The sequence below is a fragment of the Prionailurus bengalensis genome, chromosome E2, assembly GCF_016509475.1.
Source record: "Prionailurus bengalensis isolate Pbe53 chromosome E2, Fcat_Pben_1.1_paternal_pri, whole genome shotgun sequence".
Taxonomy (NCBI): Eukaryota; Metazoa; Chordata; class Mammalia; order Carnivora; family Felidae; genus Prionailurus; species Prionailurus bengalensis.
In genome coordinates, this window is record NC_057352.1 from 18,347,038 (window position 1) to 18,360,280 (window position 13,243).

At 46.3% G+C, this 13,243-nt stretch overlaps 1 long non-coding RNA gene across 1 annotated transcript; it reads right to left on the bottom strand.

The window, feature by feature from the left end:
- Nucleotides 1-32: 32 nt before the first annotated feature.
- Nucleotides 33-10,379, bottom strand: LOC122495072. The gene is made up of 3 exons (XR_006300323.1): nt 8,641-10,379; nt 2,452-2,577; nt 33-365 (listed from the first exon to the last, which is right to left on the bottom strand). It is a non-coding gene; the product is annotated as an uncharacterized LOC122495072 (long non-coding RNA).
- Between the last annotated feature and the right edge of the window lie 2,864 nt (nt 10,380-13,243).

A 13,243-nucleotide genomic window follows, 5' to 3' on the forward strand; every position in this document is an offset into this window, starting at 1 on the left:
TAACCGACTGCGCCACCCAGGCGCCCCAAGGATTTGCATTTTTAAGAGATTTCTGGGTGATGTTGACACGGCTGATCAAGGAACCACACTCGGAAAAATCGCTATTTCAGGTCTGATTCTTCCCCTAGAGGTCCCATCTCTTAGCTTTCTCTATCAAGGCTGGCCACTCTCTGACCCTTTGCCACCCTCCTGTCCCATGCCTCACCTAAAGTCCCCACCCTCTGCGTCTCTTCCATCCTAGGACTTCATGGACTGAAGGTAGAAGGTTGTAGCTCTCAGCCATGGCTTTGGTCCCATCCCCAGTGGTCTCCCAGAGCAGACATCATGAAGGCACATCTCCTTTCCATCTCCAAAGACCAGGGGAGCTAAAAAGAACAAATGGGTCACAGATGATAAATTTCAGTATGGGCCACTTGGCTGAATATATGTGGAATAATGAGTGCTTCCTTCATCATCTTACATTTTTACATCTTTTTCTGATGGCCTGGCAAAGCCAAGAAACACCCAGCCAAAGAACTTTCAAGGCAGGGAACTGCCAGCAGAGAGATCCTTCAGCCATTCAGCCTAACTCTTCAAGGGGATGAGCACAAACACCTCACCCACTTGCTCTGGATCCCTTCCAGCACCACACAGGGCTGTTAATAGAAAGGGAATGTTGAAAACATTCAAAATGAAAAAATTCTAAGGAGGGCTTGCTGGCTTGTAGACTGTGTGTGTGTGTGTGTGTGTGTGTGTGTGTGTGTGTGTTTGAATCTGTGCAGCTATATATGCTGTTTATGCATCTAGATCCATCACTGAGTCCAGCTACACTGCCCTCTTTAATGCTTCTGTTCTCACCAACATCCTCCCACCCCAGATCCTTTGTGTTTGCTGTTCCCCATGCCTGGAAGTCTTTCTTCTGAATCCTCTGATTATGTCTCCTCTTGTACTTCAGGTCTCGGCTCAGATGTTCCTTCTCAGAGAGGCCTTTCCTGTCCACTCAACCCCACCCCTCAGCCCTGTGTGGCTCTCCAGAGCCCCTCTTCCTCATTTTAGTTATTCCCCAGAGCCCTTGGTTTTCCCTTAAATCATTTTGTTTATTTATTTGGACTTTTCCCCTCCTTCTCCCCCATGGGCTGTGGATTCCAGGAGAGCTGCGATCTTGGCTGCGTTAGTCACTACATGGTCCTCAGAGCCCAGTGTGGGCCTAGCGTACTACAGGCTCCTTGTAGGAATATCAGTAAATGTCCTGTTGCACTTAGATTCAATCTAGAAGTGAGACCCACACCCTTGGTTCTGTTGAACCAATGAATAATTCAAACTGGGCACAACAACAAAAAGAGCAAGTAACTTAACCCAATCATTAGGTTCATAGGGTTCATTGGGTTCATTGAATCGATTGAGGGCAGGAAGAAAGGAGAGGGGCTAAGCAATGCCCTTACACACTGAACCAATCAGAAGCTGGGTCTGAGCACTTGAGACACACCTATACCAGAGCAACTAATCATAATGAAGTGGTGGCCAACAGAGAAGCCATGCCCCATGATGCAAATTGCCCAGACAGCCTCAGAAACTAAGTCAAGGGAAGTCCCAGGGCCATTAAGTAGGTTTGTGATGGGTTATCGGAAAAGAGTAGAGAGTTGAAATGTATGTGGGTGGAGTGGGGTGAGAGAGTTTAGAAGAGGAAAGTGAAGCAGCTGAAGGGAGAAATGGAGGGAGTAATGGGGGGGTACAGAGAGGAATTATGAGAGGATAGAGGAAGATTGAATTGTGTCATAGAACCAGCAAGGGTATTATACAGGAAGAAGGAGGTGTAGTGGGTTCTGGGTTGGGACAGTGTCCATTTTCAGTGCTTTTCTAGGTAGAGGGGTTAGTTCAGCTGATCCTTATTTCCTGGGAATTCAGATGTTCCCTATCTGGGACCCATTTCCTGTCTGCAGATTCTGCCCGTTCAGCGTTTCTTCCTCAGGCCAAGGTCCATGGCTACTGTCACTGAGCCCACAAACCTGGAGTTCAAAGTCACTCCAATGCAGCCAGTCATCCTGACATCCTTGAATCCCCCAGAAAAGGATTATTTGTTTCTCTCCATCATTGCCTTCTTCTTCATTCTGTTGGCGATCCCAGGTCTCTTGTTCTCCCTCAAGGTGGGCACCATCTAGTTACCACCAACTCACATTGTTCCCAGATATACCTCCTCTGTCCTTTCCCACCCCCCTGTTCCTCCCCAGGGACCTCTTCATGCTCCTCCTGGAGAATTTACTCCCTCCTTCTTCATTATATAGCTGCCCTTACTCCTCCCCAGGACCCTTTCTCTGCTCCTCTTCCTTTTTCCACTGGGGGACTGAACCAGCCCTTACCTCCCTCACACCAGCATTCCTGGAATTACATTCTTCACCTCTCCCCTGGGTTGCCCCTCCCCATCTCACTCCACCCTTGAAACACTTCCACCAGGTTGCCTTCATCCCCACAGACCTGGGAAGCCAACTTTCATGGAAATCAGAGGAAGGCACAGATAAATTCCAGACTGGCCTTGGGCTTCAGCATCTCAAGCATCCTGGTGGGCTCCATTATGATCATTTGCTCCATTGTAGCTGCAGTCTTGAAACAGAAAATATGAGGTCATACTGAAAGCTCACCTCCTTCAAAAAGTCATGAACTGTACCTCCTAGAGCCAAGTTCAAAACTTGGACATCAATAACCTATTGTAATGGAGGAAGTCTCCCCTCCATTAGCACTTTTAAGAGCAATAAAGTTTGAGGAGACTTGTGCTTTCTGCTCATATGCACATGTGTTCACATGCTTTTGTGTGTCCGCTTTGCTGAGTACCATAGGGCTTATCCATATATTCAGTGAACATTTATTGGGCAACCACTTTAGTGTGCCAGGCACTGTTTTAGACCTTGGTAATTCGGTGCTGATTCTGATAAATGAAGTATTTGCTTCTATAAAACTTATATTGAGGGGACACAGAAAAGAGTAATATAAAGCAGCAAGGTAGCTGAGGTCAGCACTGTCTAATAGAACTTTCAGCAACGATGGAGCCATTCTATCCAATATGGTATTTACTGTCCAAGCACCTGGAATGTGGCTAGTACAACTGAAGAACTCAATTTTTTATTTAATTATAATGTATTTAGATTAAATTTGCCACATGTGGTTAGTGGCTACCGTCCTGGACAGCACAACTCTAGTTGGTGGTCAACATTATGAAAAAGAAAAAAAAACAGGATAAAATTGGGCGAGCAGGAAGAGGGACTTATGACACAGTGGCTCAGGAAAGCCTTCACTGGGGACCTAATATTTGAGCTGTGACCTGAAGTGAGAAGAGAGAGCCACAGAAACATCTGGAAGAGAGGGCTAAGCAGAGCAGTTAAGTGCAAAAACTCAGGTAGGAAGGAGCCTGCCTTGTCCCTGGAATAGAAAGATTAGTGGGGCTGGGGTGAGCCATGGGAGTACTATAAAGTGAGGTCAGAGGAGGCCAGGAGGCAAGTCACAGCATCAAGGTCACAGGAAGAAGGCTGGATTTTAAGTGTGAAGTGAAGCCATTAGAGGTATTAAACAGGGAGAACACAGGCTCTGGTTTGTTTTTGTTTTTATTTTTTTAGAAGTTTATTTATTTTTGAGAGAGAGACAGAGCATGAGCTGGGGAGGGGCAGAGAGAGAGGCAGACACAGAATCCGAAGCGGGCTCCAGGCTCCGACCTGTCAACACAGAGCCGGACGTGGGGCTCGAACCCACGAGCTGTGAGATCATGACCTGAGCCTAAGTCAGATGCTTAACTGACTGAGCCACCAGGTGCCCTGGCTCTGGTTTGTTTTTAAAAGATTGAGTTCAATGTCTAAATTGAATGCAGGGGCACCTGGGTGACTCAGTGGGTTAAGCAGTTAAGTGTCTGACTCTTGGTTTTGGCTCAGGTTCATGATCTCATGGTTTGTGAGATGGAGCCCCCTGTCCAGCTGTGCCCTAGGCGTGGAGCCTGCTTAACATTCTCTCTCTCCCTGTCCCTCTGCCCCTCCCCCACTCGCTCATTTGTGTGTGTGTGTGTGTGTGTGTATGCACGTGCACTTGTATGCACACATACACACTCAAATAAAATAAACTTTAAAAAAAGAACACAAAAAATCTAAGCATAATATTAAAAAATGTTCATTGGACTTTACAAATTTTAAAACTTCTTCTTATGAAAATGATGTGGTTTGAAGTGGAGCTTGGCAGCCAAAGGCCAAGAAAGAATTCTTGAGAAAATTTCAGTGCAAAAGGGTGTTTTTATTATAGCACAGGGACAGGACGCATGAGCAGAAAGAGCTACACTGTGATTGTGAGAAGTGACTGATTATGTAAGATTTTCTATCCTTTGGAGGGGAGGGTGATGTTAGGGTTCCAGGAAATTGAGTCTATAGGTTTCTGGAGGTCTTGCTATTGGTAAGATTGTTGTTTTTTTTCTTATAAATCATTAAGGCAGTTGCAAACTGATGGAGACTCAGGTCCTGCATGACTGTGATCTCTATCAGTTAACCACTTGTTTCCCCTTTCTTTGTTCCTGGAGAGCCAGGAATGGCACACATATCCCACCTGGGGGGAGGGGTGCAGGGTGTCAGCTTGTGCTTTGCCCTCAGCCCTCCTTTTGCTCCCTCATCAAAAAGACCACTAAGTGAAAAAGCAAGTCACAAATTGAAATAAAATATTTGCAATAAGACAAAAACAAGCCATCCATTTTTTTAAATGAACGAAGTGAACATGAATTTCAGAAAATATAATTTCCACATGGCCATAGTATGTGCAAGGTGTTTAACAACCTTAAGTCATTACAGGAGCCCCTGGTTAAGCATCCGACTCTTGATTTCAGCTCGGGTCATGATCTCACGGTTTGTGGCATCGAGCTCCATGCATATGTTCCAGGGACATGCACACAGCAATGTTTTCAGCTGTCCTCCTAGTCCTGCCCTTTTATCCAGTTTTGTGGACAAAGCAGACTCCAGGCTGTGTAATCCAAGGGAATTTCAGAAGTTAGATAAGTCCCTGGAGGAAGCCCAATGCAGCACAGAGCTCCTGACACCCCACCAAGCAATGACTTGGGTCTGGGTTGTACATTAAACCCTAAGTGAGAAGGAGTTCTGAGAACGGATGGTCTTCCTGGAAGGTCATCCACTAGTCAAGAAACACGTGACCACTGGCCATCGGATCCACTGGGCAAGACCTATACCAGCCAAGGGACCTTTAGCCAAGGGAGAGGGTTCTCACTCTTAATAGCTTTTGTTGGTGATTTCTCTGGTACAGGGTGAAGAGAACTGTGTGCAGCATGATTTCTGATGCTACCCCTACACCTTCCAACTTACACACCTCCTGGGACTGAAGGGGTGACTGCCTAAGATGTGAAGGCCATGGCTGGGTCCATCATCTTAGGAGACAGACTCACACATGCACATACAAATACAGGTGTACTCTGATCTCACATGGCTTGTTCCTGACTGATGTTTCCTAGAGACTTCTCTGTGCCAGATGTTCCCCCTTCCGTGCCCTGATCCCACCATGGCCAAGGGACCCAGGGGTCCACGCTCTGCCCCATTCTCTCTAAGAATGAAACTGCCAGGCTCTGTCTCCGGGCAAAGCAGAAACCTTCTGCCTTCCACCTTCCATTTGCTCAGGGCATCTGGAGCTGCCTATTCAGATTACATCCTTATCTGGCTTAAACCTTCCATGTTCCCACAGCTCTTGGATCAAACCCAAATCACCTGCCCAGGTGTGCAGACTCTGCCTCATGTGCTCTGGCACCCCTCCCCTCGTCTGCTGCCTCTTCACACCGAAGCCACACTGCTCTTGTTTCTGTTTCCGGAATACATGAATATTTTGACCTCAGGACTTTTGCATTTGTTGGTTCCCCTGCCTGGAACTCTTTCCCCCAAATCTTCTCATGGCTGGCCCGTCATCCAAGGTCTCAGCTTGGATGTCCTCTCTCCAAAGAGGCCCTTCCTAAGCTCCTCATGCCCTGTCTCACCTCATGTCACCCTCCTGGGTAACCTCTCCCTCTATGTCCTAGTTATTCCCCACAGACATTGATCCTCTCTGAAATCATTTGGTTTATTTGTTTGGGTTTTTACTCTCCATTCTCCCCATCTCCCCCATGGACTGCGAACTCCCAGAAAGCCGTGGCATTGTCTCTTGGTCGCTGTTTGTCCCTCAAGAACAGAGCAATGCCTGGCACACTGTAGGCTCCCAGCACTTTCACATTACAAAAAATAACATCCTGTGCTCTGCACTTATGGAGAATCAAAGAATCTGTCCAGAATTTATTTGCTTGAGGCCCACCCACTTCATTCATTGAACCAATCAGGAGTTCACACTGGGAACAACAAAAAGTCAAGTAACTGAAATCCTACCTCTTTATTCATTGAATCAATCTAGAGGGCAGGCAGAGAATGGAGGTGGGGTAGTGCCTAAGTAATGCCTCCTTAATACATTGAATCAAGCAGAAGCTGGGTCTAAATGCTTGAGACATCACCCTCCTTGTCTTCTCTACATCAGGACAGCCAATCACAGTGAAGTGGTCACCACAGGCTGTGTTCTCAGGACTCAAATCACCAGGGGTAAGGCAAGTAGACTGCTGGCCTGGTGGCATTAACTGTGTTTGTGGATGACGATCAGGAAATAGTAGAGAGTGTAAGGGGAGAGGGATGGGGTCAGGAAAGGACAGCCAGGGCTAATACAGGGTAGACAAGGGGCTAACAATGGGTGTCCGGGTGGCCAGGAGGGAACTGTAAGTTTGCAGGAAAGTGGTTTGGGGGAAAGGGAGGGATTTGTGTGAGAAGGAGGCTTGAAGTTAGAGGGGAATCAGCAAAGTTTATGGGAGACGAGTAGAAGGTTATAGGAGCTCAGGAGAGGGTATGTGGACAAGGAAGTTCCTGTGGGAAGAAAGCGGGTTGAGAAAGGATAGGAGGTGTTCAGGACGGGCCTTTGGGGGAGACAAGGAAGGATTTATGTGAAGAAATGGAAGGGCTCGTAGGGTCAGGGAGGGGGTATGACAGGATTTATAGTAAGAGGTTATAGGGGACAGAGAGGAGTTATGAGAAGGAAGCGTTTATAGAGTGGGGGATTAGAGGGAGAGGAATGGGTTATGGGACGGAAGGGGTTATGGGGAGAGGGAAGAGTTTATAGAGTGGGGTATAGGGAGAGGGATGGGTTATAGGACACAGGGAGCTCTGGAGATCAGGGAGAGGATCAGGATCAGGGAGAGGAGTGAAGCAAGAGCAGGATGGAGCTCTAGGATGGGGAATATCGGGTAGAGATGGACGGCTACAGGAGTGACAGAGGGTAGGGGTATGGGGGGTAAGCAGTAAGCTCAAGCAGTGGTTCTCAGAGTGTCGTGGCTCACTCACAGCTGCAGCAGCTTCACCTGGGAAGCTGTTAGAAATGCACATTCTTGGGGGCGCCTGGGTGGCTCAGTCGGTTGGGCGGCCGACTTCGGCTCAGGTCATGATCTCGCGGTCCGTGAGTTTGAGCCCCGCGTCGGGCTCTGTGCTGACAGCTCAGAGCCTGGAGCCTGTTTCGGATTCTGTGTCTCCCTCTCTCTGACCCTCCCCCATTCATGTTCTGTCTCTCTCTGTCTCAAAAATAAATAAACGTTAAAAAAAAAAAAAAAGAAATGCACATTCTTGGGCCCTGCCCCAGACCTACAGAATCAGAAACTCTGGGGATAGGCCCCAGGGATCTGTTTTTAGTAAGTCCTCCAGGTAGCTCTGATGTATGTATGCTCAAATTTGTGAATCACTGGGCTAAAGTGACCATTTAATAACATCTAAACTGAGCAATGTTTAGACTGGAAGGGGAACTGTCAGTAATATGCTAGTACCTGGCTGATCTGACTGGACAGCACAGGCACAGGGTGTAGTGCCATACTGGAGAGCAGGGGTGGGTCTAGGGAGACAGAGGAAGCATACAGGGTTTCTAAGTTACCCAGAGAGTGGTATATAGGGTCAGCAAGGGTATTATATGGGATCAGGGAGTGTCACGGGGTCCAGTTTCCATCAATGGTGGCCGTGGTCACTGTGGGGTGGGTATTTCCAGGGCCCTCCTGCTGATGTGGTCTCTTCTATGGCCCCCCCCGTTACTCAGCATCTGCTGACCCTTCTTGGTTTCCCTGCAGACCTCATTCTGTCTGCTAGAGTCCAAGCTACTGATGTCCGAGACCCAGAGTTCAAGGTCACTGTGATGCAGCCCATCTACAAGACAGCCTTCAACATCCCTGCAAAGGACTATACATTGCTTTCCTGTTTTTCTGTCTTCTGCTTCTTCCCACTGGGAATACCAGTGTTCTCCTGCTTGGTGGGTGGGGATAAACCATTGTCCCCCCACTCTGGGGAGTACCCCTAGCCCCACCCCATCCCCCTTTCCACACCCCAGCACCCCTTGCCCAGCACCCCACCTGCCAGATACTAGCTCCAGCCATTCAGCACCCCGCCCTCCTTGCTACCCTGGGCCTTGTTCCCACCCCATTCACCACCCTGCTGACTCTGCTTCCTCCTGAAGATCCCCTCCATACCCCATTCCATCTGGTCCTGCCTGGACCCCCTGCTCCACCCTGCTTCATTGCTTCCTCCTCTCCACCTAATCCCTCCACCCCCAATCCCCATTATAGTCTCCAGCTTCTCTCTTGTGGTTCCTTACCCTGTTTCACCCCTTTTTAGGAAAATATCAGCCTGTCTTCACTTCCACAGGCACAGGAAGCAAATAGTTTGGAAGACAAAGTCATAGCAAAGAAAAATGCTTTGCTGGCCTTGTGCTTCAGCATTGTGGCCTTCATTCCAAGTCTGTTAATGTTCCTGTTCATCTTTATGACACCAGACAATAGAAGAACCACGATCCAGGACACCTCTTTGGCATGCTCTGTGCCCTCACAGTACCAAGTCCTTCCTGCTCTCCTGGGAACCTTTGGACTCAGGCTTGGACATTAGTGAGCTGCCCTTCCCCCTCCACCAGCACTTCTGAGATCAGTACCTACGATGCCTTCTGCATGATTGTGCATATTTGTGTGTGTGGTTGGGATATGCCCTTCCACAGCCCTGTGTACCAACAGCTCCTGTAAGTATCCTGGGAATTTCATTTATTTGTTCAGCAACCATTATTGCACACTTTCTGTGTGTTAGGTATTGTTCTGGAGCCTAAGAATGCAATGCTGAGCAGGACAGATTAGACCACTACCTCACAAAATACATGTTATCTTGACAGAAGCTAGGACATAAGTAAGAAAGTGCAAATCAATGAAATTACTCCAGAGCATCATAAATAATTTAAAGGAAATAAAACAGAGAAGCTGGGGAATGGGAGGTATACATGATAATGTGTTCAGGAAAAGCCTCTCTTAGGAGGTGACGTTTGAGCTGTGGCCTGAAGCATGAGAAGGAGAGGCCTATGAAAGTATCAGGGAGAAGAGAAATCCAAGCAGACAGAATACCAAGTATAACTTCCTGAGATAAGGAAGAGTAGGAAAAGGGGAGAAGCCAGCATGCCTGGAGGACAGCCACGGGAGTATGTTAAGTCCATATAGAATGGTCATCAGGAACAGACCCCCCAGGGTCATGAGGTCATGGTGCTCATGCCCATGGTAAGGACTGTGGATATCAAGTGTGAAGAGAAGCCGTTGGAGGTGTAAGCAGGAGAGCCCAAGATGTGACTTCTATCTTAAAATGTCCAAATTCCATACCTGTATGATTCAGGGTCATGGAAGACCATTTTCCTTCCATAACAGTCATGGATAAAGGGATAAACTAAAAATTCACATTTTAAAGCATCAACGAGCTATGGAATCTAAAGAGTAAACTCTGAAGAATTTAAAATCCAACGAGGGAACTATCTCTCTTAAGTAAGCAGAAATCAGCAGCTTTTCTTTCTCGGGATTTTTTCCAAATGTCTGTCCAGATGGATTAAGGACCGAGCCTGTGACAGAGAGACTGTTCTGAAGAAAGAGAAAACAGCAAAATTTTCCAAGGCCAAGTGGGCTGGTGTGACAGATTGAGAGCTGGAGTGCCCCCAAGTTCACAGCTGATAAATACAATATCTGAAGTCCAATTATTTCCCTGGGCTTAGCAACATCCTGGGTGCAGGAGAAAAGATCAGAAAAATCAAAATCAATTTGATAGAACTCATCCAACCTGAAGCACAGAGAGGAAAAGGAAGGGGAAAAAAACTGTCATAGCTGCCACTGGAGTCCTTGGGTTAAAAAATTTCAATATTTGAAGAGATAATGGCTGACAAATTTCCCTAAATCATGAGAAACGTGAACCCATAAATTCAAGAAGTTCAGAAAAGTCCAGAGAGAAAAATTTAAAGCAGCTGTATCAGTCAGGATTCCCCAGGGAAGTAGAACACAGAGATAGAGATGCAGAGAGAAAAGAGATTTATTTTAAAGAACTGGCTTACGTGGTTGTGGGGACTGGCAAGTTGGAAATTTCTAGCACAGGCTAGTAGACTGGAAATTTAAGTGAAAGGTTGATGTTGCCCTCTTAAGTCCAAAAACCACAGGGCAGCCCAGCAGGCTGCAAATGCAGGCTGGATGTCTGTTTACAGTCTTGAGGTAGAATTTCTAATTTTCCAGGAAACTGTAAGTGTTTGTTCTTGAGGCCTTCAACTGATTGGATGAGGCCCACCCACATTCTGAAGGGTATCTGTTTTACTTAAAGTCAACTGATTGTAAATGTTAATCACATCTACAAAATACCTTTACAGCAACATCAAAACTAGTGTTTTGCCAAACAACTGGGCATCATAGCCTAGACAATTTGATACATCAAACTAACCATCACAGTAGCCACAGAAAAAAAGATACCTGGACTTCAAAGGAACAAAAATAATTAAGACTATATTTTCCCCCAACTTTATTGAGGTTTAATTGACAAAATTGTAAGGTATTTAAAGTGTAAAATGTGATGATTACATATATATGGAAAGAGTTCCCCCCATCAAGTTGATTAACACATCGTCACTTGACATTTATTTACCATTTTTGTGTGTAAGAATATTTACATGTACTCTCTTAGCAAATTTCAATTGTACAATATAGTGTTATCAACTGAGGACTATATTCTAATAATAGTTAGAGGGGCACCTGGGTGGCTCAGTCAGTTGAGCATCTGACTTTGGCTCAGGTCATGATCTTACAGTTTGTGAGTTTGAGCCCCATGTTGGGCTCACTGCTGTCAGCATAGAGCCCCCTTTTGATCTTCTGTCGTCCTCTTTCTCTGCCCCTCCCCACTCACGCACTCTCTCTCAAAAATAAATAAACATTAAAAAATAAATAATTAGAAACCAGGAAACAATAGAATGACATTTTCAAAGCAGCCAAAGAAAAAAGTCGTCACACCTGGAATGAAAAAGACATCAGTGTTGGGTGGCTGGCAATCTGAGAGAACAGCCAGGTGAAAGTACCTAAAATTTTATAACATAGTTTTTGTTTTCCTGTATTTATGTTTATGGTTATTCTCTCTTTATGGTGAAATATACCATTCTTTTTAAATTATTTAAAATTTTTGGAAAGATACTGGTTATAAAGTGATTTAGAGTTCCCTTGTTAAAAAATTGTTTTTATTGAGGTATAATTGACATATAACATTATACTAGTTTCAATATTTGTACATATTGCAAAATGATCACCCCAAAATGTCTGATTAACATCCATCACCATACACATACAGAACTTTTTTTCTTGTGATGAATAAAGTTTCCTTTTGAAAGCAATTTATTTACCTTTTTTTTTTAAAGTTAGTTAAAGAGAAGTACTATGTATGTAATAGTACAACTGGGAATAGTGGCAACTTAGACAAGATTGTTCTGCCCCCATTCTATTATTCACATTAATCTGACAAACAAGAATTTGTACCCAGATGAAGACATGGGCCCAGAGTGGAAAGAAGAATGAAACCACAACAAAATACATTTCCCTTCTATGCACAATGTATAAACACACACACACACACACACTGCAAAAACCAGAAAGCATGTGTATTTAGCCAAAGTAAAATGTATTTAGTTGAAAAATGTCCTGATTTCTTTTTTAAAGTAGGCTCCTATGCCCAGTGTGGGGGTAGAACTCATGACCCAGAGTTGTATCTCTCAGCTGAGTCAGCCAGGTGCCCCTCTTTTTTTTTTTTTTTAATTTTTTTTTTCAACGTTTATTTATTTTTGGGACAGAGGGAGACAGAGCATGAACGGGGGAAGGGCAGAGAGAGAGGGAGACACAGAATCAGAAACAGGCTCCAGGCTCTGAGCCATCAGCCCAGAGCCCGACGCGGGGCTCGAACTCACAGACCGCGAGATCGTGACCTGGCTGAAGTCGGATGCTTAACCGACTGTGCCACCCAGGCGCCCCAGCCAGGTGCCCCTCTTGATGGTTATTTATTTATGTAGGCATGTATGTATGTATGTATGTATGTATTATTACCAGCCTTGCACTGTGGAGTTACAGAAGTGCAGAGCAGGGGAAAGGGAAGGCCTTGAAATGGTGGAAGATATACCCCACGGTGCAGAGTGACTAGGAGGTCAGGCTGTTGGCTTACATGTCTCTCAGCAGATGGGTCTCTTGGGTCCTGAATTACTGTTGGCTTGAATCATGGCTAGAAGTTCCCTGGCTGGTAAGCCCCTTGGCTGAAAAGTGCTTTGTTGTGCCCTGGGCTAGTAAGCCAGATATTAAGGGCAGGAAAATAAGATAGACAGCGGCTATGCTCATGGCGAGTCAGAACAAGTAAGAACCAGGGCTAGCTGTGAAAATTTCCCCACTTCCACTCCCTCACTTGTGTCATTTTCCTTGACATCCCTGGTTTGTGGGAGTGATGGGTAGACCTGGTTTCAGGATGCCAGCTGATGGGTGGGGATAAAGGTAGGGGGGAAAGGCCAAGGCTGGGAGGCTGGAGCCACTAAGGGAAAGCCCAGGTTCCTGCTCATTACCTGATGAAGGAAGAGTTGTGGTAAGAGAATGGAACGGGCAGCGGCTGGGCCTACAGCAGTTTCTAAAAGTTGAAGTGGTGCTAGTATTTCTATGGAAGGAAGCTAAACAAGAAAGGACGGGACCAGATGCGCTGTCAGCTCCTCCACGACGTATTTAGACTCTGTAGGTGTGCATGTATGCGGAGGAGGCTCCGTGCCACTTTCCACACTTAGGATCCCTTCCCTCCCAGGCCTCCACAGCTAGCGTGGACCTCCCAGGCTCCTGAGAGCCCAGGTGGAACGGGGGGGGGGGGGGGGGGGGGCGGGGCGGGGGGGGCGAAGCTCTGTCTCT